General features: G+C 46.3%; 1 protein-coding gene and 1 pseudogene across 5 annotated transcripts in view; one reads left to right on the top strand and one right to left on the bottom strand.

Annotated features, from left to right (window-relative positions):
* Positions 1–27,124, top strand: part of CHST11 (carbohydrate sulfotransferase 11) — a 259,266-nt gene that overhangs the window by 154,498 nt on the left and 77,644 nt on the right. The gene's annotated exons all lie outside the window — the stretch shown is intronic.
* On the bottom strand, positions 5,258–5,616 carry LOC144323025 (large ribosomal subunit protein eL30 pseudogene; annotated as a pseudogene).

Genomic DNA, 27,124 nt, shown 5'->3' with positions numbered 1-27,124 from the left:
CAACCACTTTGGAAGACAGTTTGGCAGTTTCTTACAAAATGAAGCGTAGTCTTACTTCATACAACCCAGTGATTCTACTCCGAAGTATTTACCCAGATGAGTTGAAAACTTACGTCCTGGGGCACCTGTGTGGCTCAGTGGTTGAGCATCTGCCTTCGGCTCAGGTTGTGATCCTGGATTCCTGGGATCCAGTCCCACATCAGGCTCCCTGCAGGGAGCCTGCTTCTCCCTCTGCCTGTGCCTCTGCCTCTCTCTCTCTCTCTCTCTCTCTCTCTGTCTCTCATGAATAAACAAAATCTTAAAAAAAAAAAAAAAACTTCCATTCAAAAACTTGCACATGTTTATAACAGGTTTACTAATAATTGCCAAAACTTAGAAGTAACCAAGATGCCCTTCAGGAGGTTCATGGATAAATAAACGATGGTACATCCCTACAATGGAATGTTATTTAGCTCTATTAAGAAATGAACTATGAAAAAAAAAAAAAGAAATGAGCTATGAAAAGATGTAGAGGAAACTTGTATGTAGCATATTACCAAGGCTACATAGTGTTTGATTCCAGCTGTATGACATTCTGGAAAAGGCAAAACTATGGGGGCAGTAAAATGATCAGTGTTTTCTAGGGGTTAGGGATGAAGAAGGGATGAATAGGATGAGCACAGGGATTTTTAGGGTGCTGAAGCTATCCTGTATGCTACTGTAATGGTGGATACATGTTATTATACAAAGAATGAACCCCCTAATATAAACTACAGACATTAGTTAAAAGCAATTATCAATTAGGGCTCATCAGCTTAGCAAAGGTACCACACCAGTGGAAGATGTGAATAATAGAAACTGGAGGTGAGTAGCTAAATGAAACTTTGTATTTTCCATTCAGTTTTTCTGTAAACTGAAAATTGCTCAAAAAAAAAAAAAAAGTCTATTAATTTAATTAGGAAAAAAAAAAAACAGAACAAAACAATGGGCTGATCTGCTCACCATTACACTGGCAAAAATGGAAGGGAGGCTAGATCTCCCCAGTTGTGGCAGGAGCACTTGATCTGTGAAGGGCATTTTGTAATGGGTAACAAGATAAGAAGTATAGAAACCTGGTCTGGCGATTCCATGTCTAGGAGTTTATCCTAAAGCAGTAGTTCTCAAAAAAAAAAAAAAAAAAAAAGGCAGTAGTTCTCAACCAGGGAGCATTTTGTGCCCTACTCCCCACCCCCAACCCTGGTAAGGGAGATATTTGGCGACATCTGTCCATTTTGGTTTTTGCCCTCTGGTGAGCTGCTACTGGCATCTCATGGGCAGAGGCCAGGGGTGCTGCTTAGACATCCTCCAGGGCACAGGGCAGTGCCCACTATCGAGAATTATCTAGTCCTGCATTTCAGTAGCTCTGCTGCTGAGATACTCAATTGGAAAAGTGTGCAGGGACATAGATACTCATCTCAGTGTTGTTCATAGCAGTGAAAAATTAAAAATCACCAGAAATCACTCATCAGAGATTAAAGGATAGTACATCCATACTGCAGAATCCTGAACGGCCTTTAGAATGACAGTACACAACTATGATTTTTAATATGAAAGAATGTTTATGAGACACTGTAAATGAGAAAAGATTACAAAGCAACATGCATAGAATAATTCTATCATTGTGAAGACAGAATGTCTGTGCATTTCTTAAAACGCTGGGAAGATATCTGACAAAACCTCAAGCCTGTGTCTGGGTGGTTGCTTTATCAGAGCCAGTAAGCATGTTCAAGAGACTTAAAATTACTTTTTATCTCATAAAATTTACCCTTTCAAATTATTTTTGATATTTAGAATTTTTTACAGTCAACATTTATTATCACTTTTTTTCATTAAAACAATAAAAATGAGAATTTTTTTTTTAAATGAAAAGATTATGCTGCTGGATATGTAGTCAAGTAAAGGCTGCTGAAGTTTTAGGGTTTATTTCCAACTCTTAGTTACATTTGAAAGTATTTTCCAGAATAAACTACCATACTAATTACATGCCATGTTTTAAGACATCTCATTTAACTTCTCAAAAAAAAAAAAATCCTATTAAGTTGGTCTTCATTGATACCCACTGTATAGACGTATAGACGTGGAAGCTCAGAGGGCGCTTGGGTCAACAGCAGCTATTGGGATTATGCCCCAAAACTTCTAAATCCAAGACTTGTAGCTTTCCTGCTCTATTGTGGGAGGGCCTGTCTGCCACAGGGTGAGGTCATCTGCTGATGTAGGATTATCTGTGACAAGTCTGCATTTCTTCAGCATGTCTCTTACATGACCCTGACCTGTTCAGGAGATTCTCATTTTGAGAATCTAGAGAAAGAACATTCTGATACCTTCTATTCATACAAACGAGAAAGTTTAATCATTATTTTTGTGAGTTTGCATTTAGAGAGCTTTCTCTTATCTGGAAAATTGCTTTGTCTTGAACAGTTCATTCTAGATCAGGGATGGAAATGTCAGTTGTGCCAGAGTCTGGTCTGAATCTCACGAAGTAAGTGTTCATAGGCTCCTATAAAGCACAGCCTTCACTGTTTCAACGCAGGGCGATAACAGGGCACGTCAGAATGCCTCCCCACAGTCCTCTCCTAAGCAGACACTTCCACTGGCTTCCTCTTGGTACCAAAGGAATAAAGTTGAGTTTCCTGGAGTGCAGGAGTGCAGTTAACCAGGAAGGGGACTTGTTTGGTGTCCTCAACTTTGCCACCTTCTGCTGGAGGCTGGTTTTCTTGAAGAGGGTTTCTCCCAGGGAGTGGGCTGGTATAATTTGAAATGACTCATGGAAAAGAGAACAGTTTCATCTTGAGAAAGGCTTCCTTGTGCTAATCACGGTCTTTATCACTGCACAGAGGCTGGATGCGCATCTTGCAGCCTTTACCTGACACACCCAGAGCACACACTCCTGAATATCTGTCCATTTGGAGAACTTTCCAGAAGTCCCTCGAATGGTTTACTCCCCACCTTTCAGACATCCTCCTCTGATACATTTCATCTCAGGTTGCCTTTTGACTCTCCACCCTTAAAATGACATGAGACAGCCTCCTGGGATATCACCCACCCACCTGATGCTTTCCTCTGTTACCTTCTAATTAGCTTCTCCTATGTTCCATCCTTCATCAAGACCAGATTCTGTTTTCTACCTCCAGTGTCCAACATGGGGCCAGTCTTCTCCCTTCAAAAGGCATACCTGTGCTCACTGGTGTTGACCGGCGCTGCCTAGGCATCCCGACTAGCCAATCTGCCTTCCTTCCTGAGGAACTTTCCTGCTCCATGTTTTGGGGTCTCGGGAACAGCATTAGGAGGCAGAGGAAAGAGCCCTAGAGTTGGAGTCTGGGCTTGAGTCATGGACCTTCCGTATGCAGCGAGCACTGTGGCCTCGGCTTGCACACTCCCGACCCGGTGGTTCTGTCCTAGAGTAAGACAGCAGGGCTGGCCAGGAGGGGTAGGAGAAGAATATTGGCGTCTCCAACATGGGTCTGTCCCCGGAAAGTGGGGTTGAACTTAGACCTCGTAGGTGCCTGAGTCTGGGAGAGTCTGGTCAGAGCTGAGAGGGGTGGTTACAGAGACTGGCCCCGGGTCCTGGAGCAGGTCCATGGCTTCTCTGCGTGTACCCCAGAGGACTGACCCCCAAGGACCAACCCCTGAAGCAGGGTTCATCAGACTTTCAAATGCACTCTCTCTGTGCCAGGTACTTGCAAGAATCCTCTGTGGCAGAAACCCTGGTTATTAGTCTATCACACAAGTGTAGAAATTGAGGCTTGAAGTGGGGGTTTAAGAACTTACCCAGAGCAGGGCCAGGGGATAGGCCAGGACTGGAGTTCAGGCCTCCCTGCTCCGGCTTTGGAAGAGACATTTGTATTGGAAGTTTGGCACTAGCTCAGGGAGCAGTGACCCAGGGGCAGGGTGGGCACCTTGGTGGCTCTTATTTTGCCCCCCTTCCTCAAGTTTCAGTCTCTGCCAGGGCTAGGAAGTACATCCCTGACCCCTACTTTCCCCTCTCGGGACCCCAAGGGCCCCCAGTTGCCCCCCCCCTTCCTCCTGGGTTAGCCAGAAACTAATCCCTTTTCCCATTAGGTGAGCCAAGACAAGATTAGGGCTTTATTAAAAGGAAATTAAACTAGGAAATGAAAGGATAAACGAAATACTTCGTTTAGGATAAATGAAAGGATAAAGGTAGGTAGGATAAATCCAAAACGAGAAAAAAAACAATAGCAGCAAAGCAGATGAGTTTACAGAGCACAGTTCTTGATCCTAAAGGGGTGAACACCTCCCAGCAGGTTGGCCGGGCTTCTAGCAGGCAGCCATCCACCTGCCATGCTCACCCTCACTGGCCCTGCCTCATCCAAGCTGGTCATTGTGGTGGTCCAGCCGATGTGGTTCTCCAGGGGCCCCGACGGTGGGGCCGTACCATCCATCACCCAGCCCACATCAGCCCCTGCCTAGCCCTTTCCTGAGTGCCATGTGCACAATGTCGCCGGCTGAACCTGCTGCTACCCGGAGGATGGATGCAGGTGTGATGGTCTGCACACATCACCCCCCTCTGTGTCCTGCTTCCAAGGCCCTGTCTCTGCCTCACCCTTCCCTCAGTGGCCCTGCCCACTGTCACTCTTCTGTTTCTCTCTCGCCCTGAGCTTCTATGGTCCCCACTTGTCCTCTTTTCTGCTTGCAACATTCCTCCTCCTCCCCCTCCTCGTTCTTCTCCCCCCAGCTTTGCTTGGCCAGCACCTGCCTTTTCTTCAGACCATGTCCTAAATGTTGCTTTCTCAGGAAAGCTTTCCTGGGACCTCCCTAAACCAGATGACCTGGAGCCCCTTGAAGTGCTCCTTCATTACACTCATCAGTTCGTTATTTAGTTACTACTCGTTGATGCCCATCTCGACTGCCAGGCTCTAAACTCTAAGAAGGCCAAGATGGGATGCATTCGACTCAAGGCTGAGCTCCCAGAGTGTTAAGTGCCTGGTAAATGCTCTCTGTTCATCCATTCACCTACTCAGTCATTCATTCAGGAAATATTTGCATACCTCCTGTATATTGGGTACTGTGCTGGGTACAAAGGATACAGCAATAAGCAAAGCAAAGCGCGCCTGCTGTCATGGTGCTTGCACACCAGCCATTCTTTCCTGTTTAAGTAAGTGACCAACTTTAAGGGGCATAGCCATTCATCTTAGTGAGACATTTCTTTTTTCTTTTTTTCTTTTTCCTTTAAAACAAGCTCTGCCCAGTTTTATTAAAGAAAAATTAAAAAAAAAAAGAAAAATTTTGCGTGATTTACTTTTCACCAGTCTGTTCTGGCATGCTTCTAATTATATCAGAATCACTTGGATCAATGATATCAGTGCATACTCTATAGTATTTCCCACATGCTGTGCCCAATTCAATATTATTGCCATTGTAGTGATGGACACCAGTTTAGGCCAACATGGCATAGTATTCTATTTCAGATTTCCTCAAAGCCAGGCAGTTGTTGGCCAGGATGACCAGTTTTGCTTTGCTGTGTCTGATCATTATCAGAATCTGGTTGTACACCAGCACGTACTTTCCGCTTTTCATAACTAGTTGGAGTCTAGAGTTGATCAACTCCAGTGACCTTTCCGTCTTCTTTGCGGCCATCATCTTCCTGCCTTAGATACGGGACAGCCCCAACCAACAGCAGCCGCCAAAATGCTCAGTGAGACATTTCTAACAATGATAGTTGCTTGCCATTGGATGGGCTGCCTCATGGAGGTGAGCTCCCCATCACAGGAAGTATTCAAGAAGAGCCTGGGCAGTCCATTGTCACAGTGCAGTAAGTGGAACCTCTGAGGGTCCCAGTCACATCCAAGCTTCTCTGACTCTCTGAAGGATACTCTGGGCTGGATGCTGTCGTGGAGGTGCCAGGCTAGATCTACAGGAAGGAAGCAAGATGAGATCAGGAAGGGGACCGGGGGCAGCCTGCAAGGTGGGCATTGTCTTTGTGTTTTCCTGCTGTAAGTCAACAGGCTCCTCTTGAAAGCTGGAGCCAAACATTTTCACTTATGTAAAGTAAACTTCCATAAAAAAATAATATATATGCCAGGAAAGTTATTTTTTGAATTATAAAAAGTGATCACTTTGGAAAACACAGGAAGACATAAAGAAAATTAGAAGGACTTTAATTCTTTTACTCAAAGGTAATCAATGTAAGTAAGCATCTAAATTTATTTTCTTCCAGTCATTTTTGAGAAATATATAAAAATATAAATTTTTTAAAAATGAGAACGTAGCCTATATCTTGTTCTTTTGACTTAATAGATTGTGAGCATTTTCTGCTTCATGAAATAGTGCTCCAAATTACAATTTTTATCTACTGTACAATGTTTCCATTTACATTTACTATATCTGTTGATACAGTAAATCACCCCCACTATTTAGTGGCTGAAACAATAATCATGATCTCTTACAGTTTCTGTGGGTCAGGAATTTGAGAGTGACTTGGTTGGGCAATTCTGGTTTGGGTTGCAGTCACTTGTTGCCTGGGCCATAATCACCTGAAGGCTGGACAGGAGGACCTCTTCCAAGGTGGTTCACTCCCGCTGCTGACAAGTGGTGCTTTTCCATGTGGCCTTTCCACTGGTGGCTTGAGTGTCCTCTCAGCATGGCAGCTGGTTTCCTCTAGAATGAATGATTCCAGAGGGAGACATCTAAGAAGAAGCTATGTCTTTTCTCTGACCTAGCTTTGAGGGTCACACACTGCCACTTGGGTAGTAGTCTATTTGTCACACGGGTCATCTCTGTTTAGTGTTGGAGGACATGAATACCAGGAGGAAGGGTCCTTCAGAGCCACCGTGGGGGCTGACTACCACACACATCCTGTTTCTGTTACCCCCCACTTAACCAGGCCCCCACTGTTGTGCATTTATGTCGTTTCCATCCTTTTGCTATTATACGGAACGTACCTTCCTCTTTTTAAAAATTTTTTGGATTTTATTTATTTATTTGAGAGAGAGAGCATGAACAGAGGAAGGGGCAGAGGGAGAAGCAGATGCCCCACTGAGCAGGGAGCCTGATGTGAGGCTTGATCCCAGGACCCCAGGATCATGACCTGTGTCGAAGGCAGACACTTAACCAATTGAGCCACCCAAGCACCCCTGGAATGGACATCCCTGAAAGCCCTAGGCATCTGATATGGTACAAGTGCCTGGTCTGCATTTGGTTTCACTTTAGTCCAGCCAGGGTTTCAAAGTTACAACCTAGGAGCAAGGTCATTTGGGGACATCCCCAAAGTTGGGCTCCCTCTGGACCACTCCCTTTATCATTATGCCATCCACTGAAGGGATGGCCGTAGTACTTCAGTGGGTTAGCAGGAAACAGATTCAACCTTTGAAACTCCCTACTGAAGGAACCACTTGCAGAGATGTGAGCAGGAACAAGGTAACCAGTAAGGTTTCAGGTGCCCTGAGACTGGCCATAGAGATAAGCCATTGCCACTGAAGGGATGGCCTGAAGGAATGAGGCAATAGAACTGTAGTGGAAGCAGGAGATATACAGCCTAATCTCTGTCCTTTGTCCACTCTCCTCTCCCCTTTCTTTCTCCTTCTCTCTCTCCCACTCCCTCCCTCCCTCCCTTCTGCTGGTTCTTTCCTCATATTGGCCAAACTGAAACAGGTCATCCAACAATCAGCCTGGAGGCTTGCTGATGTGGTCCATGGGATCAGCCTCCTGGGGAAGAGAGAGGGGTAGAGGATGGATGGGAGGACAGAAAGAAGAGCAAATGGAGAATAGCCAACACATGTCTGTCAATAGTTTGTTCTGTGCCCTACTGGTGCTCCCAATGTACCAGAGCTGAGGTCACCAACCCTTGCCATGTTAGAGATGTGGGTAACTTTACTATTACCCATAATCATAACTGCAGTATTCCCTATCTTGTCCTAAGTATTTTCTATGTACAGGGCAAGATGTTATGTTACAGGGCATGCTGCACATACTATTTCTCATCTTGCTAGCCAACTCTGCTAGGCACATGCTATTATGAGCCCCTCGCAGGCAAGGAAAAAATGGGTTCAGAGAGTCTCAAGTCTTGCCTGAGGTTACACAGCAGCAGGGCTAGGATTGGACTCAGATCAGTTTTCCAGAACTTCCTCTCCAAGCACAGCTTAGGCCAGCCTAAGGGGGTGGACTGATGTGGCTTTTTTAAAGCCTTCAAGGGCCTCTTCCACAATGGAGCAATTAAAAAAAAAAAAAGAATAAAATCTTTAACATACCAACTCTCTGGACACAGATTTGCCCAGGAGTTAGAGTATTGTGTGCTTGACAGATTATGAGTTTCATGCCAGTTGCATACAAAGTAGGCAAGAAGGAGAAAAAGACACCCCTTGGAATAACAGAATGGGAACGCAGTGCTCCGTGCAGTGACCTGCCATGATGGAGGTCACCAGCGAGATCCTAGTAAATTCCCATACAGAGGCAGGAGGCTGCCGGCCCCTGGAACCAGTGTCCTGGCAGCCCTGGGTCCTCAGGAGGCACTTTGTTAATCACTGGGTCCCTCGGTTCTAGAAGAAAGCTTTCCCTGTCCACCAGGGCAAACAGAAGGGTTGAGGGAGGACTGGTGAGAAGTAGAGGTGGGGAGGGAGGAGGATGCAGGGTTATGGCATTGCTCTGCAACTCAGCGTTTTGCAATAATGAAAATTACCCACTCTGTCTTCAGTGCTGGGCGTGTGGTCAAAAAAATTTAGGAACTTCCCTGGTTTGTTTTCATCTACATCCTTCAGACTTCCAGCAAGGGAGAAGTGGCCTCGATGACGCTGCTGGGAAGGTCACCTAGATGGGGGCGGAGGGGCAGCTATTCAGAGGGCTTTGGTCTGACTCTTCATCAGGGTCTCCTGCCGCTGTAGCCAGAAGCTAGTGAGTTGGGGGATGTGTTTTACATTTCTATTTCCAGGTAGAGAATCTTCTATTTATGCTTTAAACTCTAGGTGCCATGATCTAAATACCTCATCAACCCTGGGGTGTGTGGGCATTTGCCCAGTTAATCTCACTAGTTGGAAGCCAAGTCTGTGAAAGGGTCACTCTCACACCTGCTTATTCACTTTGGAGCTGCAGGCCCAGTGCCAGCGGTAGGAGGGCACTGCAGGAGGAGATGATAGTGGGAGTGGCGACCCATGTGTTTGCAGAGTCTACAGGGCAGAAGAGGAGGAACCAGGTTCCCATACAGGCCTTTGCCAGCCAGGGAGGGTAATTCCATGTGGGCTGGAATTTGAAATCAGACTGGATTTCAGGCTAAAATGTAGGAGGCACAGCAGTCCTTGATGAGCTTTGACCCGGGGGTCCTGCACACAGTAGGCACTCCCTCAGGCAGTGTTGCTGAGGGCCTGGCAAGTGTGGGGTGGTTAAGAACTGAACATCGGGAAGCCACACAGCCTGAGGTTACATCCACTATGATCATTGGGCAAATCACAGACAATAATGGCCCTGCTCATGGGATTGTCACGGGTTAAATGATTTGATTCTTGTGAAGAGCTGAGCATGTAGTATTTATTAATCATCATTACTATCATTCTTCATTTTCAGCCCCATTTTCACGATAGCTAAAAAGGCCTCTTATTATATCTGGATTTTATCAGGATGCCATTGCCATTACCTCTCCTGGTTTAAAGCCATCCAGCATAACACCATTGGATTAATTTCTAAGTGACTCTAAAGCTTTATGCTCAATTCTTATTTGCATTAAAAAATTAATACTGGTTGTAAGAGCCCTGTTTTACAATTTGGTGTCTGTTCATGTGAAAATGACCTGTGGATTCTCACTGAAAAGGTTTAGCGTGAGCCAAGAATATGACACCTGGATTGTTCATTTTGAAATGGGGGATGTTTGAGTGCCTATAATTTAATTAACATTGATTATGTGCTCTGTTCAAGGCACCGTGCCATTTATAACCACACATCACAGCAGTGCCCCCACCCCCTGCCAATGTTTTTGAGAAGAAAAACACCGTAAACAAATATTAACTTGGAACCCTAGATGAAAGAGAGTAGTTCTATATTGGGGGTGGGAGAAGCCCCTCACCCCCTCTACACAGCCCTCACCTGCAGGCGGGTCCAACCTGGGGTTCTCTGGCCGGGCCCCTCCCTGGCCACTGCTGCTTGTGCTGGTGGGAGCATTGAGCAGAAGTGACCAACCCAAGGCCATTCTGGGAGGTTTTGATGAAACAAAACCCAACCCCAAGACCCCCAGTCCCCTCTTCTCTTTCCCCAAAGTCTTTATTTATTGCTCTTTATTCCTAATTTAAAAAAATCTTTTTTTAAATTTATTCTTTCTACTGCCCTTGGCTCCTTCCAGTCCCAGCTCTTGTTAACCTGACCTATTTTCTTATCCGGATCTTGTTTCCAGAAGCTCTCAGTAGGTGTTTTCTGGGGGTATCCCCCCTGACCCTAGTCTTCACCTTATACAGAGTTAACATTTTATCTCTTTTCTGTGTCTCTTCAGGAGCAGGACCTCTGGTTTAGGTGACACCAGACAAGGAGGGCAACAGGGTGGGGTAGAGTAAGGATAAGTAGATGCATGTAGGGGGGCTGGGAAGTATAAAGGACATGTGATTTTTACCCACCGTGGTCAGCCCATGTTTGTGCCATCCTTCTCACTCACCCAGTTCTTAGAGATTCATGAAAAATGCAGAGAGTTCTAAGTGTTTTTTAACAGTCATTTACATTTTCGGTGCCATCCTACTTGTAGTTTGATTGAGAGGAGAAGAATAACTGCCAAATAAACTAAAAGTGGCACCAGGCAATGACAGTAATTGTCGGCAGCAGGATAATTGATCTAATTATGCAAAGGGAAGCCGCTCGCTGGGGAGCTGTGCCTATTGGCCCCACAGGCAGCAGCTGATGGGGTCCCACATCCTGGGTTGTCCCAAGAAGAGAGGAAGGCACTAGACAAGGTGTGGGGGCGGGCAGTGAGGGGCACAGCGGCCACCTTGCAAAGTAGCTCCAACCAGCCGGCCCTGAGCACTGGTGTATATCTGGCCAGCTTGCCTCTGGAGAGCAGTGTGTGTGTGTCATTTAGAAACTGTTCTACCACTGCTGTGTTTACCATTAACTGGCCAGGTCCTAAATCCCTAAGGCCCAAGACAGAAGGCAGCATTTACAAACTCAGTCTGGAAGAGCCAACCACTCCATCTTGGAAGCCCCAACACCGCTTGCAGGTTGAAATGAGGCTGTGAGCTGATGAGCCTTGTTGGTTTTGATCTTGAGCTCTGTTTCCCCCTGGAAGCAGGTGCAAAGGGCCAGGAGCCGCAGGTACTCCCCACCCACATGCTGGGCCAGCCTGCTCTTCCCTGGACCCAGGGACCATCCATTTTGTAAACGGAGGCATCTTTCCTTTTTATAAATTGTGGTAGACAACACATAACGTGAAATTTGCCATAAGCATCACCAAGTCTGCAGTTCATTGGTGTCAAGTATATTCACGTTGTTGTGCAATAGTTCTCTAGAACTTTTTCATCTTGCACAACAGAGACTCTGCACCCACTCAACAGTTCCCTGTTTCCCCTCCACTTCGCCTCCAGCAACCACCATTCTACTTCTGTTTCTCTAAGTTCAAATACTTTAGGTGCCTCATACAAGCAGAATCATATGACATTTATCTTTTGATGACTGGATTACTTCACAGACCCTCCCGTCCTCAGGGTTCATTCGCGCAGCATGAGACAGGAATCCCTCCTTCTCAAGGCTGAATAACATTTCATTCTATGGAAATGCTACATTTTCTTCACCTACTCATCCATCAGTTGACCTTTAGGTGGCTTCTACCTGCATTTACCCTCTTCAAACAAATATTTCTGAGCACCTACTGCATGGCAGGTACCCTACTGTCAGCGGCTACCCCAAGCTATGCCAAGATGTGTATGAGTGGGACGGGCCATGTGTGCGAGTCCACGTACCTGAGCAGAAAGAAGATGCTATCTCCCTGTGAGTGAGAGGGCCACAGAGGCCACCATGTCACAACCCTGTAATCTCAGGTCCCTCCCACAAGCCAGACACTGGTCTGAGATCTATATTTATGTCATCATTTTACATGATCTCATGGAACTTTATCAATCACCCCATAAAGTAGGTGCTACCATTCTCTCCAGCAAGGAAACTGAGTCAGAGGGGTGAAGTGATGTTCCGGGTGCATATAGCAGGTAGTGGCAAAATAGGATTAGAACCCCAGCTCTCTGGCTCTGGGTCTGCAGCTCAGCAGGTATTCAGAATTCAGAATCCTCTGGGCTTATCCTAGTTCTTGATGGACTCAAAGAATTTTCCATCAGCTCCTCACATAGACTTTTCTAGAAAGGCTTAGGGATATGGGAGTAGGTGCTAGTGGTGAGATCAAACTAGACATGGGAGATCCCACAGACTATGGGAAATGGCCAAGGATATGGATGTGTGTGGAGAGGGCTGAGCATGGAAGTTAACACTGGGTTCTTCTGGCAGGGGGTGCAGTGTCCCTGGTCCCTGGATTCCCCATGGGAAGGACACCCTGTACTGAATGAGAGCACAGAGGAGGGTGCACCTTGTAGGGAAGCTTCCTGCACCCTTCTTGTAGGGGTTTGTACCTCCTGGGCATCGTCTATCCCCAGCCCGAGGCTCTAGAGACTTTGTCCGGTCCACTGACCAGGAGCAAGGAATTGGGCCAGACAACCCCATCCCTTTGCTGAAGCTGGGTTGATGCGAGGTCACTTTCAGACCAATGCTAGCGTCTGGCCTTCCCGCAAAGTGAGCCAGGATCACCCTGCAGCCCCTCATCCCTACTTCCTGTATTAATCTCTGCCTCCACCTTCCCTGAGAGTGTGAGCTCATCATCAGATCACCAGCCCCTCCACATTCAGAATTGAGAGGCTCACAGCATCTGCACTGTAAGGATTGAAGGAAATACACACGAAGCATCTGACACCATGTCTAGCCAATAAGGAGCATGCTGTTAGCTCTCATTCTCTCATCCTTTGGCTGCTGGCATGTGTGTTTTGGGTCTCTGCTCCTTGCTGTCTTATCCCTTCTTAAAAATCTGGGAAATTCTGAGGATTTGGGGGGAATGGGAGCATGGCATTCATGCCCAGTTGATGGAGATGGCAGGAAGCTTTGTGGATTTGATGGGGAAGCTTTCTACGTGCCCTTTTTTTGAACAGTGGTGAGGTGAGTGGCTTTGCAGAACTCAGAAGGGCTTCCAGCTGCTCAGTACAAATTCTCCTGACCTTGGAGCTGCAGCTGTGGCCAAGTATGTTCCACTTCATGGCATTTCTTTTAATTCATTACTAATTGATTTAAGAGATGCCAACATGGAGGCAGTGCTGCCCCTCTAGCCTCAGCAGGATGGTGAGGGATAGAATCCTTCTCTGTTCTTGTTCCCCAAAGATCTGTCAGGCTTTTGCCCAGAAGCCCAAGGCTGAGAGGCTGAGCAGAAGGTTGGGGAGGAGGGAGAACATGGTTTATGATTCCTCAGACAGCATGCACTTGGGGAACCCTCCGGAGGCTAGGAAAGGTGTGTGGGAGGCAGGGGCCTCCTTGGTTTCCATAGCCAGAAGTCCCTAGTAAGTGTCAGACTGCCTTGCCATATTCCTTGCTCCTCACACAGAATACACAGGAAAGTCAGCCTAATAGAGAGTGTTCCAGGAAGTGGGTAAGCGATTGGGGTAAAAAGGAGGGTGGAAATATAATCAGAGTGAACCCAGGAAGCATGTTTGCATTAGGAAGTTCCAGAGTGGGGCACCTGGGTGGCTCAGTGGTCAAGTGTCTGTCTTTGGTTCAGGTCATGATCCCGGGGTGCTGGATCGAGTCCCACATCAGGCTCCCTGTGGAGAGCATTCTTCTCCCTCTGCCTGTGTCTCTGCCTCTCTCTGTGTGTCTCTCATGAATAAATAAAATCTTTTAAAAAAGGAAGTTCCAGAGTGTAGTTGGGGTATGCTATAGACCTGTTAAACCAACTCCGCCATCTTGGTTCCCAATGGGACCAACGGTGGTATGCTGGAGGAGGTCAGTGTGCATGTGGTGACCCTGTTGGCCTCTGTGGCATCCGAGCCCCATGATGTCCATAGCCCCAGGCTAACTGAGATGGGTCTAACTGATGCACAAGTGGCCCCTGCCAGCTTCACTCGTGGGACTTTGGAATGTCACCCCCAGCCCATGAGATACAGAGTAAAACATCCACACACCGTCTTCACAACCACAGGGACTTTGTTGGGCAGGAGGCGAGGGGCAGTGGAGGAACAAAGAAGACCTTGTCAGTCTTTATTTCTGCTCAGCAAGCATTTATTGAGCCCTTCTAGGTGCCAAGGCTCCACAGGTGACCCAGCCCACATCCCTGCCTCTGGCCTCACCCAGGAGGTTTCAGGGTTTCTGATACATGGAATATTCTCTGCAAAAGGACAACATGCTAGCGAAAATCATTAGACACTGCCTCTTTACTGTTTTAGAAATTGATCAAGAAAGGAAATGTGGCTCAGGGAAGCTGAGTAATACAAGGCGGCAAAGCTCATCAATGGCAGAGCCCTCTCTCAGCTGCCCCGAACACCCGGTGGTTTTTCAGGTTCAGGCGACCTGGTCTGTGTTCTGGGCAGCATCTTGAGGTCACTGTTTGGAGGGTCTTCTCCCTGGGAGGGAAACCAAGAGGATACACTTTAAAGTTTCCACACCCTCTCCCCGAAGGGGCCATTTATCCACCTTTTCCATTCCTTACAGTGATCCGCGTTCTAGAACACAAGACTTGTCCGTGTTTAACTAATCCTCCCAGGTGAAAGACATGATTGATTAGAACCTGAGAAGCTGTTTGTGGAGAAAGGAGTGAGGTCTTCCAGGAAGCTGCCTCTCACGCAGCAGTTTGCAGGAGAGCAAATGGATCAGAGTCACAGTGCTGCTTTGCTCCCTGCAGCAGATATGAGGAACCCCTCCGAAATGGTTCGCAGGCTGGCCCCCCTCCCAGGCTCCCCCTGGGAGCAGCACATGAGGAATCACGCATGTCCCGTCTCCCTGCTCATTCAGGGAATTAGCAGTAACTGCCTCTGATTATGGGATCCTGGAAGGGAGAGAAGAAATATGCCCCACGCGCTGAGTCAACAGATAGTCGGGGCGGCAGGCGAACCGAGGTGCCTCTGTGCCTTCACCCCGCCTTCGCTGCCCAGGACCCAGATGGACGTGTGTGCATTTTGGAGGGTCCGGGGGCTTCGGTGTAGTGTGTCCAGAACACACGGAGGGAGCACAGTGCTCAATGAGCCACTGTGTCTGTCTTGGCTCAGGCCGGAGCGTGCTGTCCAAGGCAGCCTGGGCTGCATAAAGACACGCTTTATTTCTCTTCCACTCAACAGAGGGGAATTTTGAAGGTAACAGAGGAAACAGAGTGAGTAGTGTTCAAAGACGCAGCCTACCTTCCTGGGCAGTTTTCCACAGCAGCGGGTCCACCCCAGCGAGCTGGCCGAGGAGATGGAGAGTTTTCCCAGCAGGCTGTGGGGCTGGGGCTGGGTGCTGACCCCTGAGCCCTTCTGCAGTCCGGCAGGGTCAGGAGTCGGGGTGAGGGGGGAGATGCACGTCCCTGTGGGTGTCCGTGTGGTAGGGCTGCTGTAACACATCCTGTGGGTGGGGAGCAGGGGCTCCAACAGCAGACTTTTGTGGTCTCCCGGTTTGGAGGCCAGAAGGCCAAAATCAAGGTATGGGCCTTTGCAGGCTCTCTCCTTGGAGTGGAGGTGGCAGTCTCCCTATCCTGCCACGTCCACACTTCCTCTGTCTATACTGCACCAGTCACACTGGATCGGGGTCCACCCTAATGATCTCATTTTAATGTGATGACCTCTGTAAAGGCCCCATCTCCAAATAGGATCATATTCTGAGGGACCAGGCCTGAGGACTCTAATGTATGAATTTTGGAGGGACACAATTCAGCCCACAATAGTGTGTACCTCGTATTCTGTCCTATTCATCTGGAGATGAGGAAGCAGCCCTGGGTGGGCAGTTGGGGGCGGGGGGCGCTAACACCGTCACTTTACAGTGGATGGATGATTGGCCCTTCTCTCTGCTTTCTGCTTTTGTCTTCTTCCTTCTAGACACTTTAGAGACCCCCACAGCATCTAAACCCTGCTTATATCAAAATATTTAGAGCTGCTCCTTACTATTGACTGCTTAGGTACCAAGTTAGGTGCTCGGTGGGCACTTTATTTATATTCATTCACATAATCCTCGCGATGACCCTTATTATTTGCATTATGCAGACAAGGAAACTGAGGCATAGGGAGGTACATAACTTGTTGGAGGTCACACAGCTCATATGTGGCAGAGGTGAGATTTGAACCCAGGCCATCTAGCTACAGATAGTACATTATAAAGCACTTAGTAGGACTCTGTATTTGACACAATGCCCTTCACAGTTTACCAAGGGCTCCAGATATGTCCTCCTGCTTGATCTTCATCACAAAGAGCAACACTGGTAAGATTGAGGAGAGCAGGTTCTGACTCTGTGCTCAAGACCTGGGATGATGCTCTGGGTACCAGCACAGGCTCTGGGCTCCGCATCCATGTGTCCTTGATTACATTTGTGACTTTGGGCAACAGGTGTAACCTCTCTGTCCCTCACTTCCCTCATCTGTAAAGTGGGCATGGCAGTCTTTTAGGGTCATTCGGGAAGATCACATGAGTGACTGGCATGTGGTAACTGCTTGATAAATACCATCGGTGGTAATTTTATTACACTGTTTGCCTCGAAGAGCTGTCAGCTGTCACTGTCACCACTCAATCCTCCATCTTCACAGTCCAGAGCAGTGTCACTCAGTGTGATGCCCCGAGCCCTCATGGCTGTTGAGCACTTGAAATATGGCTCATGTGAGCTGAGAGGTGCCGTCAGGATTAACTTAACACATACCACATTTTGAAAGTTTAGTACCAAAAAAATTATAAATTATCTGTTTTTATGTTGATTACATGTTGAGGTGATAAAGTTTCAGATATTGGATTAAACAAAATATATTACTAAAGTTAACTTCATTTGTTTCTTTTTTTACTTCTTTAAATGCTGCTAGAAAATCTGGGGGATTTTTTCCCAAATGTGCTCCTGGGGTTCAAAATGATGGCATGTATAGATCACATTATACTTCCATTGGATGGTACTAGTCTAGACTGTAGACGATAAGCTCCTGGGAGCACATTTGGTTTGTTTTATACCCCAGCACCTCACTCAGATCCTGGCCCCATAGGAGACATTCAAAAAAATCATTGTTGATGCCGTTTCTATTGTTCTTAAACCTAGAAAGTTCTGTTGAGTACCAAGCCAGGATCAGGGGTAAGCCCTTGGTTCCCAAAGCTCAGGGAAAGCCCATAGACCGGAGTTTCCAGCTTACCAGGTCTCTGGCACTGTTACCCTTGGGCTTGGCCCAGGCTGGCCTCCCACCGATGGCTGGGTTTGACGGCCAGGCCTCTGCTTCTCTTGAGGTAGTCTCGCTGTGTAGCCAGAGGGAAAACACGGCTGTGTACATCTCTTCTATTTTCAGCACGTTAGGGAAACCAATTTTGCACAGAGGACATGAAAGCTCACTTTATAGGCCAGAGGAGACCCATGAAAGAGATCACTGTGCATGGCGAGCAGGAGAGAAAGACCTGAAGGAAATTTCCACCAAGTTTAAGGTCCCCTTCTGGACATGGCTTCTCAGATTGAACTTTGTGAAGATAAAAAATTTAATCCATTTACCTCCATCCATCCTGCACATCCCCTTCGTCCTCAAAGCAAACCCCACACCCAGCCCTCTTAAGGGTGTGTAGATCTGACATTTGTCTTTGACTTTAGGTCTGTGGGCACAGACTAGCTCTACCCACAGTCCTGACAAATCCCAAGATTTGAGGCCACTGAGGAGAGCCTCTGAGGAGGAATTTTAGTCAAGGAATGCAGGGACTGGATGGGTCTTAGAGAGGCCTCTGGTCCAGCCTTTGATGTCTGGATTTCTGTTGTCCTTACTCTTCCTGTGACGTCTCTGCTACTGGTAAGGGGTCAGCATGCAGGAGACCTGAATCCAGATGACTGCATCCGCAGCTTCACTCACCTGCCCCTCTTCTCACTGCTGATCTGCTTTCCATCATCCAAACTTGGCCTTGCCCACTCACTCTACTGAGGGTCGAGGTGATGTTGCTGAATTGCGATGAACTTTAAGTCACCTATGCCCGAAATCTGATGCAGCTTGGCTCAAGTCCCATGTCTCTGAGCAGGCGGCAATTTCTCAGGCACTTGGTTCTTCATCAATAAAAATAGAAATAGTGGCACCTGCCTCACTTGCCCTTGGGGTTAAAGGAGATAATATGGAAAGAGCCACAGATAGTGCCCAGAATGTGGCAGACATATGGGAAGCATGAGCAGCCCTTCTCAACTTGTCGCCAAGTGTTTGCTTTTCCATCTGACCCTGCTCTGCCTCCTGGGTAAGGTGCTTCCTTCCTCTGACCGTGACCGGTGAGAGCTCTGCACTGGGATTTTCATGCCAATCTAATGATAGCCAGTGAAGACCATCCATGGCCGATACAGAATTTGGATAAAGTATTCTGGAAGTTGGAGATTACTAGTATTTGTACCTCCTTGCTTTTCTGAAGCCACCTGTCCTTTCTATTTGCATCAGGATTAGGACAAGGAATCTTGGCAAAGAGAAGATATTACTTTTAATTAAACATACTGAGCCTCATTTCCCATTTGGGGATGACTCAGTGAGCTCCAGATGGGTGGAGAAGAGAGAAAGCAGGAAGTCATTTTTAACAGAAGCTCAAGTGGTCACAGGGATCCCATTGCAAACATGGTGCCTGGCATGTAGTAGGATCTCCGTGTGTTTGGATCCCTTGTCTTTGGCATGGTGGCTGAAGCAGCTCATCGAGGAGAGGAAAAGAGCTTGGGAGTCCTAAACCTGGGTTCAAGCATCAGCGCTATTTCTCATTAGCTGTGTGTCCTCAGGCAGGCCACTTTCCATCTCTGAGTCCCAGGCTTCTTGTCTAAAAAATTAGGAATTGCAGCTCTACCTACTTTGTGTGTATAGAATAACTGAATGGAAGTGCTTTGTGAATGGCAAAACTCCACAGCATGCTAGTTCCACGTTCTTAATTATTGTGGTTAATGATAATAATTGTGCCTCCTTTTTTTATTTGATTTGAGTAAATATTAGTCAATTCCCAGTCATGATTCAAACTGGGTGTTTTTCAAATAATACAGTTTCTAGGCCATTTCTCAATTCCTGCAACCAAATATTGATCACATTTGCTTTCTAGAGGCAAACACTCAGGTTTTTTTCCATCCTTTATTCCTTTTTGCCTGATCCATAAATGATCTCCAGCTCACCAAGGCACCAGATGGGAGACCAGGGGACCTCTTTTGAGAAGAAAGAAAAAGCTCTTTGAAAAACTGCTGATATAGAGTGTTTATTTAATTTCAGAGGAGGAGGGTCTGTTTTTGTTTTTTAGGTGTAATGCAAGTAGAGTTTATTGCTCCTTGAGCTTTTAATTGGTTTACTAATATTTTTTATAGCTTCTTATTTTAATGTTTACAGGTCCCCAGATGCTGAGATTTACTGACATCCGTGAAGGGATTGATAAATGATTTAGTTGAACTAGCAAAACTGGAGGCATTGTATGAATTAGAAGTTGTGCCATGGAGCCCACTCTGGAGCCACTAATGTGTTTAATGTGATTTGTGTCCTGCAGCTGTTCCTCACCATAGTCACAAGAAAAACAGACACCAACTGTTCCCCCAGCAAAGCAGGAGGTGCCCAGGGGATGGGGCCAGGCCTCTAGAGGACATCAGGTAGGGGCTGGCAGGCTGGTCTGAGTTAGGTCAGCAGGTCAGACTTCCTTCTGGAGGTTTGGCCAAGCCCTAATCCACTCCACTCCCATCTCTGTGTGACTCTATTGAGGTCTGCATGGATGGAGGGGAAGACTGACCCATTATCCTCATATTATTTCAGAGCGGCTATGGGACTTCTACAGATTCACCCTTATAACTCAGCTGGGATTGAAACCCTCAACATTTCTTTGGACCTAGGGTTGTCTACTGAATCTGAGATTTAGCTAAGGCTTTTTCCAGTGGGTTTGTTTGCTATTACTTGTTCTACTCTGGCACAATCAGAGTTACTGCGATTTCTAAATTTTTTTTTCTGATATGAAAGAAAGGTTTATTACAGAAGATACAGAAAACATGTATAAGTCAAATGAATGAATTAGAAATCACCAGTAGATCCATCATCCAGAAATAATTACTGTTAACAGTTTTGATAAATCCTTCCAGACTTTTTTCTCTGGTATACATCTGTATTTTTTAAAAAATGGACACACAGAGACTATACTTTTTGGTAACCTGCTCTATTCATTTATCATTTTTGAGGAGTTTTTCTCTATTACTGTCAATTGGTTTGCTTAGGCTGGTTTTCAAAGGGGCTTGGGCAGTCTGACCCTAAATACAAAGTATCTGACTGAGAAGGGTTTGCCTAAGTGCATGATGCCTTCCAGAGAGATGAGATTAGCTGCAGCTGTGCATTTCTGTTTGGGTTGCTTCAATGTCATTTCAAGGGCACTGATGTAACATAGATGGCCTCCTCCCTATCTTTAGGGCATTTATGGTAACATTCTTAACAAGTTCCTAAGGGTGACTGTTATTCTTTTACCCTTATTCCTTCCTTCTGCCATTCATTCATCTATCTATTTAACCCACCTATTCAATGTCTTGTCTGTCTGTCCTTCCTTACATCCAAGCAGCCATCCATCTAACATAGGGGTCATCACCATATCATATGTCACAGCAATTAGGCTGTTTGGTGGTAAGGATACAGATATATGATGCAGGCCCCTACCACCTAGGAGTTACCAGTCTCCATCCAGAGCTTCCGTCTGCCCTGGACATGAGATGATAACCTCCATTTATTTCTCCACCATGAAATTGAGCACTTCTGGCCAGCTGCCTGGCAGACAACTGGAGGATGGCAGGTAATTCCTCCTTTATAGTGGAGGCATCTCTCTATCATTCTCTAGGTCTCTAGGTGCCATCTAGCCCTACAGCCTAGTGCTCAGTGAGACCACCATATAAGCTGAATATTAAACCAGAGGGTGAAGTGGCAGCAACACTTTTACTTTTATTTTATTTTACTTTTTAAAGATTTATTTATTTTATTTGAGAGAGAGAGTGGGGAGAAGGGCAAAGGGAGAGAGTCTTCAAGTGGACTCCCCGCTGAGCCCGGGGCTCAACCCTACAACCCATGAGATCCTGACCTGAGCCAAAACCAAGAGCCAGACACGCAACTGACTGAACTACCAAGGCGTCCCTGGCAGCCACATGTTTAAAAAGCTGTTTCTCAGCACAACTGTTAATGTATCTCCTATATCAAAGAAGAGTGAGGATGGTGATGAAAAACTTCCTGATTATTTTAGGTGTTTTTTGTTTTGTTTTTTGTTTTTTGTTTTTTTTAAGTGTGGTCTTCTCAGGTCTGTGAGAGATAGCAAGGCTGTTCTGTTCATTCCCCTCCCTTATGAGGTGTTCTGGAGAAGCATGGTTTTTTATAAAAAAGGTAAGATTTATTTTTCCCAGTAAAATATAACGCAGAGCACAGCCCAGCACCAGCACCGCAGCAGGAGGAAGTACCTCATGGATGCCGGCTACAGTTACTGTAAAATGTTACAAGTGTGAACAGCCCCCACTCCCCCCTCAGAGTAAGTAGGCTGTGCTTTTTCCAGGGAAGTGGAGTTCTTTCTTTTTATGGTGCCATTTCGACTTCCTAAGACCGCCATAGATTTATAAGGAAATAATTCTTCCAGTGGGCCTTAGTGATATCCTAAAATTTTGCATGTGCCACTTATGGAATTGCTAGAACTGTTCCATGCGCGCATTTCCATGTCACCAGCTCAGGCCTGTTTATTGATTGCGTTTATGGAACTACGCTATATTTGGCTTTTTAAAGATACCCATCTAATTTTAATAAACCCGAGCCTGAGGCAGACCTCAGAGGTTTAATTATAATAACACAAATGGCCAACGTCCATGTTATTCAGAAGGACACAGACAGTGATTCCTTGCTAGGCCCGAGTGCACCAGACAGGTATATGACAGGTGCTACCTCCACACACCTGCTCATCTTCATTTCTCCTCCCTGCTATCTTTTCTCTGGTGGTCTGGCCACTTTGGGGTATGATAGCAAATGTATAGGATTAACCTTGAGATTTGGAGTCAAAGGGTCTGAGTTTGAGGTCCTGCTCTTTCTGCCCCATTTATTGTGAGCTGCGTGACCTTGGTCAGGTCACTGTCTTACTTAGGCTGATTTCTACATCTGCAAAAGACAGGCATGATAAGAACACTCCTCTCAGGATGTGGGGAGAAGTAGAGCTTTGTGGGGAAGGGAGTATGGGATAGTGTAGGAAGCCAAGGAGATCTAATACACCTGATCAACTTTCGAAAATCAGAGTCTAGAAAGTCTCTCTCTTCAAACTGTGCCATTTGAGGATGTAAGTTAGTTACAAGTGCGGGTCCTGGAATCATTCTGCCTGGGTGTGAATCTTTGTGGTACCCATGTGGCACTTTGGACAAGTTGTATGACTTCCCTGTGACTCCATTTCCTCTCTGTAAACTTGGGATGATGATAATAACCCAGTGGGGTCATTCCAGTGATGACCTTAGATGATCAGCCTAAAGCACCTCGTGGAATGTCTGGCACATATGTTCAGTAAGTTTGCATAGTAGTGTTCCTAATTTTAAACTTTTCTTATGCCTCCTAAAAACTCTGCATCTAAATTTGAAACAAAAATTAGTAATTTTCTGTGGATACAGAGCAAATACTGATTTTATTTTATGTCCCTTCCTTCTTTCCTTGTCTCTCCTTCCCTCCTTCCTTCCTTCTTTTCCTCCTTCCTTCTTTCTTTCTTAGCGTCTTTCGACCAATGTATATAGAAATGACATTGGGATATTTTATTTAAATAGCTACCAATTGCAAGTTGTTGGGGGGGGGGTTAAAAATATATTTAACATTTTAAAATTGTGCCAAGAATAGGCTCGCTCTCCCCGAAAAACACCTGAGCTGTTTTTCTCAATCTTTCCAAAAACAATTTAACTTTGGATGGAGGCAAGAATAGAGAAATTTAATAAAGGAAGTTTTGGGTTTTGTGGTTGTTGTTTTTTTTTTTTTTTTTTTCCCTGAAACACAATACAGAAGATCAGGGGTGATTGTGAAACATGAGGACCTTTTCAGCCCCCTTGGCCTTGAATTCTCCCCTGGCAAAGCAAGATTTTATTAAGATAAGACTATCCAATTTCCTTCTATTGTTCTTGGGACTGCATTTCTGTAAGTCATTTGCATCTGTCTGCATGTTGAATTCTACAGGGTGTGATTATGGACAAATAAAATGGGATGAAATAATATGAGCATCCAGCTCCATTGGTATTCAAATTGAGTATTCCAAGGCTCAACATGCCTGAAATACAGATTTTGATCTGGAATACAATGGATGGCCAACAAATGTCTCTTGATTAAACAAAGAAGGAAAGAATAGGAAGGAGAGGAGGAAAGGGAAGGGGTAGAGAGGGGAGTCCCATGTGTAGCAGTAGGTTGGGGAACAGAGAGGCAGGGAGAGATCCGAGAACTGCCCCCATCCTCCGCGGTGCTTCTACAGCGCTGTGTGCTGAGACCCCGAAAGCCAGAATGGGCAAGTTGTTGCCCAGTCCTCTCCTCCAGGACTGTGGCAAACTGGGTAGCTGGTGAGGACTCTCTCTTGGTCATAGTCCTTCTGCCAGTGTCCAGCATGGGACCTGGCAAATAAAAGGTGTCTTCAAAAGCTTATTGAATAAAATTTCTGATGGTTTCTTAATAAATAGAGCTGGTTTCACTTAGTGACTCTATTTGGTGAGGTAAGTGGGCCCTGACTCATCCCCAGGAATCATTCAGTTCGGTGAATTTGATCCAGCAGAGTCTCTGGTTCATCATGGTTATTTGTCCCAGACTATTGACCATAGGTGGCCTTTCTCGTAAGAGGTTGACAGCATCTTGGTGCCATGGAGACCTACAAGTGTTCCCCTTCCTGACCACTACTTTTGTACTAAGATGTAAAAGTTATGCAGCCTCAGGCCCCGTGGCTTGGTGCTGTTTGTCACATGGTCCCTCTAGCTCACAGACTGCCCTGCCAAGGCCGCGTCTTCATGGGGTTTGCTAGAACATGGGTCCAGATCTAGATAAAGGCCATGCAGTAATGACACACATGTTCTTAAAGACTATGGTCTTTGGAGTTTCATATCAGTCCTTATCTTGCATTTCAGAGCAGATTTTTTTTTTTTCCCAAAAGAGGGAGAGACTACGCAAGCAGGGGTTGGGGAGCAGAGGGCAAGGGAGAAAGAGAATCTGAACCAGTGCAGAGCCCAGTGTGGGGCTCAATCTCACAACCCTGATATCATAACCTAAGCCGAAACCAAGAGTTGGTTGCCAATCCAGCTGAGCCACCCAGTTGCCCCAGAGGCAGTTTTGCCCTTTGCTGGGAAGGGGTCCAGTAGGGTCAGAGGGCATTCTTAGACAAGTGTCCCTGATTTCCTGCTTTTATCCATAGGGTGTTGCAGGTACAAGTGACTCCACTTCCAGACTCTGCTTCCTACTCATTTCTGATCTTGGGCATCCATGAGCTCCTCTGGGACTCAGTCTCCTTGTCTGTAACACAGAATGGTGATGGTTCTATGCTAGAAGGTGGTGAGGAATGAATGAAGCATCTCCACCTCTTAGCACTGCCTGAGGCCCAGGTGATACTGGTCACTGTGGTCGCACATTCAAATTCCTGAGATGCCCAGACCTACTGAATCAGAATCTTGGGAGACCTTTTAAAATCCCCAGAGATGGTTTGTATGCTCAGCCAGGGTTGAAACTGCTGATTCTAAAGGAAATAGATTTATGGGGGTACCTCTTCAGAAGGCAGTGTAGCTAGAATAGCCAACCCCGAGAAGTGGGAGTGAGAATACCTGAGTTTCAATCCCAGCACCCAACACCCACTCACAACCATTTACCCTTGACCTTGAGCCACTGCCTTAACTTCCCTGAAGGTCAGTTTACTCAACAAGAAAATGAAGACAGTATTAGCACCCCCATAGAATCATATAGGGATTAAATGAGATAATACAAGTCAAGTTTTATAAAGTACTTGACACAGAGTAAGCCCCCAAATAAGTGGTAAGCACTTAATACATATTAACTGATTTAATCTTTATAACCCTAGATAGTAGGTGTGATCATTATCCACATTTTACAAATATGGAGATAGAGGGCACTTATGTAACTTCTCTAAGGTCGCAAGTATTTAAACCTACTCCTTGCAGACACCGTGCTCCTTACCGTGAGACAGCACAGCACATGCCAGAATGAGCTGCAGCAGAGGCAGTAGAATCTGCCCAACTAAATGGGCTGTGATTGCCTGGTCCGTGGGTGCAGCTGACCACACAAGTGGGCATGGGATACATGCCCTGGAAATGATGTTTATTTTATCTGGGGCTAGAGATCAGCTGTGTGGTACAGAGGGAAGAAGCATTCCAGGTCCCTCCCTCTTGCCAATGACCATTTATTGCCCCCCCTCCCCTGGGGTGGACAGCACTAATTTATACTCGTCTGATGGCAGCATTCCCCAGACATGTATGGGTCACGGAGGAAGAGGGAAAAGCTCAACCCAAACCCATGTTTTTTGGAGGGAATTGGAGTCTGGGAATTTACAGTCCTCCGTGAACTGTTCTCTTCTTTGGAATTAATACAGTTGTTTTCCTGTAAGAACACAGAGAAGCCCCAGGCAACGCTAAGCTCCAGAAAGGAAGGCAGTCCTTAGGTAGCCATTGCAGCCCTGACATTTCTCTCTCCCCATTTTTGTGGGCAGGGAAAACTGCCCCCACGAACTGAGGAAGTGCCCAGCCCCAGCGATCACAGGCACATGCACTCCTCTGCAGGCACAAGCCTGTACAATTGCCCGCCTTGTCTCCTGCCAGCCAGCTGGGCCGAGTGCTCCTGGCACCCGGAGACTTTTCCTCTCCTCACCCCCCTGCACCCCGCCCCCCCTCCTGCCCCGCTGGCTCCACACCCTCCTGAATGTTCCATTCTAAACCAGCCACAATCAAGAGCCTGTTTCTGTGCTGGGAAAAAGAGCAGCGTGAAGGCTTTTACACTTGCTGGATAATTTAAGGTATTTATCACTATTTGGAGAGCTTTGCTTGTTTTCAATCCATTCCCCCTCCAGCTTTCAGAAATGGTGCAAATGATTATTATTTTTTTCTCTGAAAAGTATGCTTCTGAATCCTTCCGCTGCCCCCGAGGCTGGATTCTGAAGTCAGCCTCCAGACCTGGGTGTGTTAGTTGAGGTTTCATTCATTCTTCATTCAGGCTGTCTGTCCATAAACATGAATTGGGCGTCTCCCCATTCCAGGTCAGATTCGTGTCCTTCCTGCACCGGATGGGGAGTGTTTCCAACACACAGAGCAGCCAGCTGGAGGTTAGAGAGCATGGGCTTTGGGTCCAGGCTGACTCCGGGGTCAAGTCATGTTCTGTCAGTTAGCTGTGGGACCCTGGGCACCGTTTTGGAGCTTCTCCAGAATTTTGTTGTTCATCTGTAAAATGGGTGTGATAACAAGTCCTTCTTTCTTGCTTTGGAAGTTAGGCATAAATAAATCTTTAAAAAATTTTTGAGGGACACCTGGGTGGCTCAGCAGTTGAGCATCTGCCTTTGGCTCAGGTAGTGATCCCAGGGTCCTGGGATTGAGTTCCATATCGGGCTCCCCAGAGGGAGCCTGCTTCTCCTTCTGCCTCTCTCTCTCTCATGAATAAATAAATAAAATCTTTAAAAAAAATTTTTTTTTAAAATAATAGGGTGCCTGGTTGGCTCAGTTGGTTAAGCATCCGACTTTTGATTTTAACTCAGGTCATGATCTCAGGGTCATGAGATTAAGCCCTGCATCCGACTCTACACCCAGCGGGGAGCCTGCTTGAGATTCTCTTTCCCTCTCCCTTACCCCTCTCCCTTACCCTTCTCCCTTCAAAAGAAACAAATCTTTAAAAGAACAGAAGTTAGGCAACATGGGTTCAAATCCCAGCTTGCCACTTTCTCGTTCTGTGCTCTTAGCTTCTCTGTTTTCTCAGTTAACTTCTCCTTGAGTTGGAGGGTAACAGTAAGTCCTTAAAAGGAACTGAGAAAA

This window comes from Canis aureus, chromosome 11, assembly GCF_053574225.1.
Source record: "Canis aureus isolate CA01 chromosome 11, VMU_Caureus_v.1.0, whole genome shotgun sequence".
NCBI lineage: Eukaryota > Metazoa > Chordata > Mammalia > Carnivora > Canidae > Canis > Canis aureus.
This window is presented reverse-complemented; position numbering and strand designations above follow the sequence as displayed.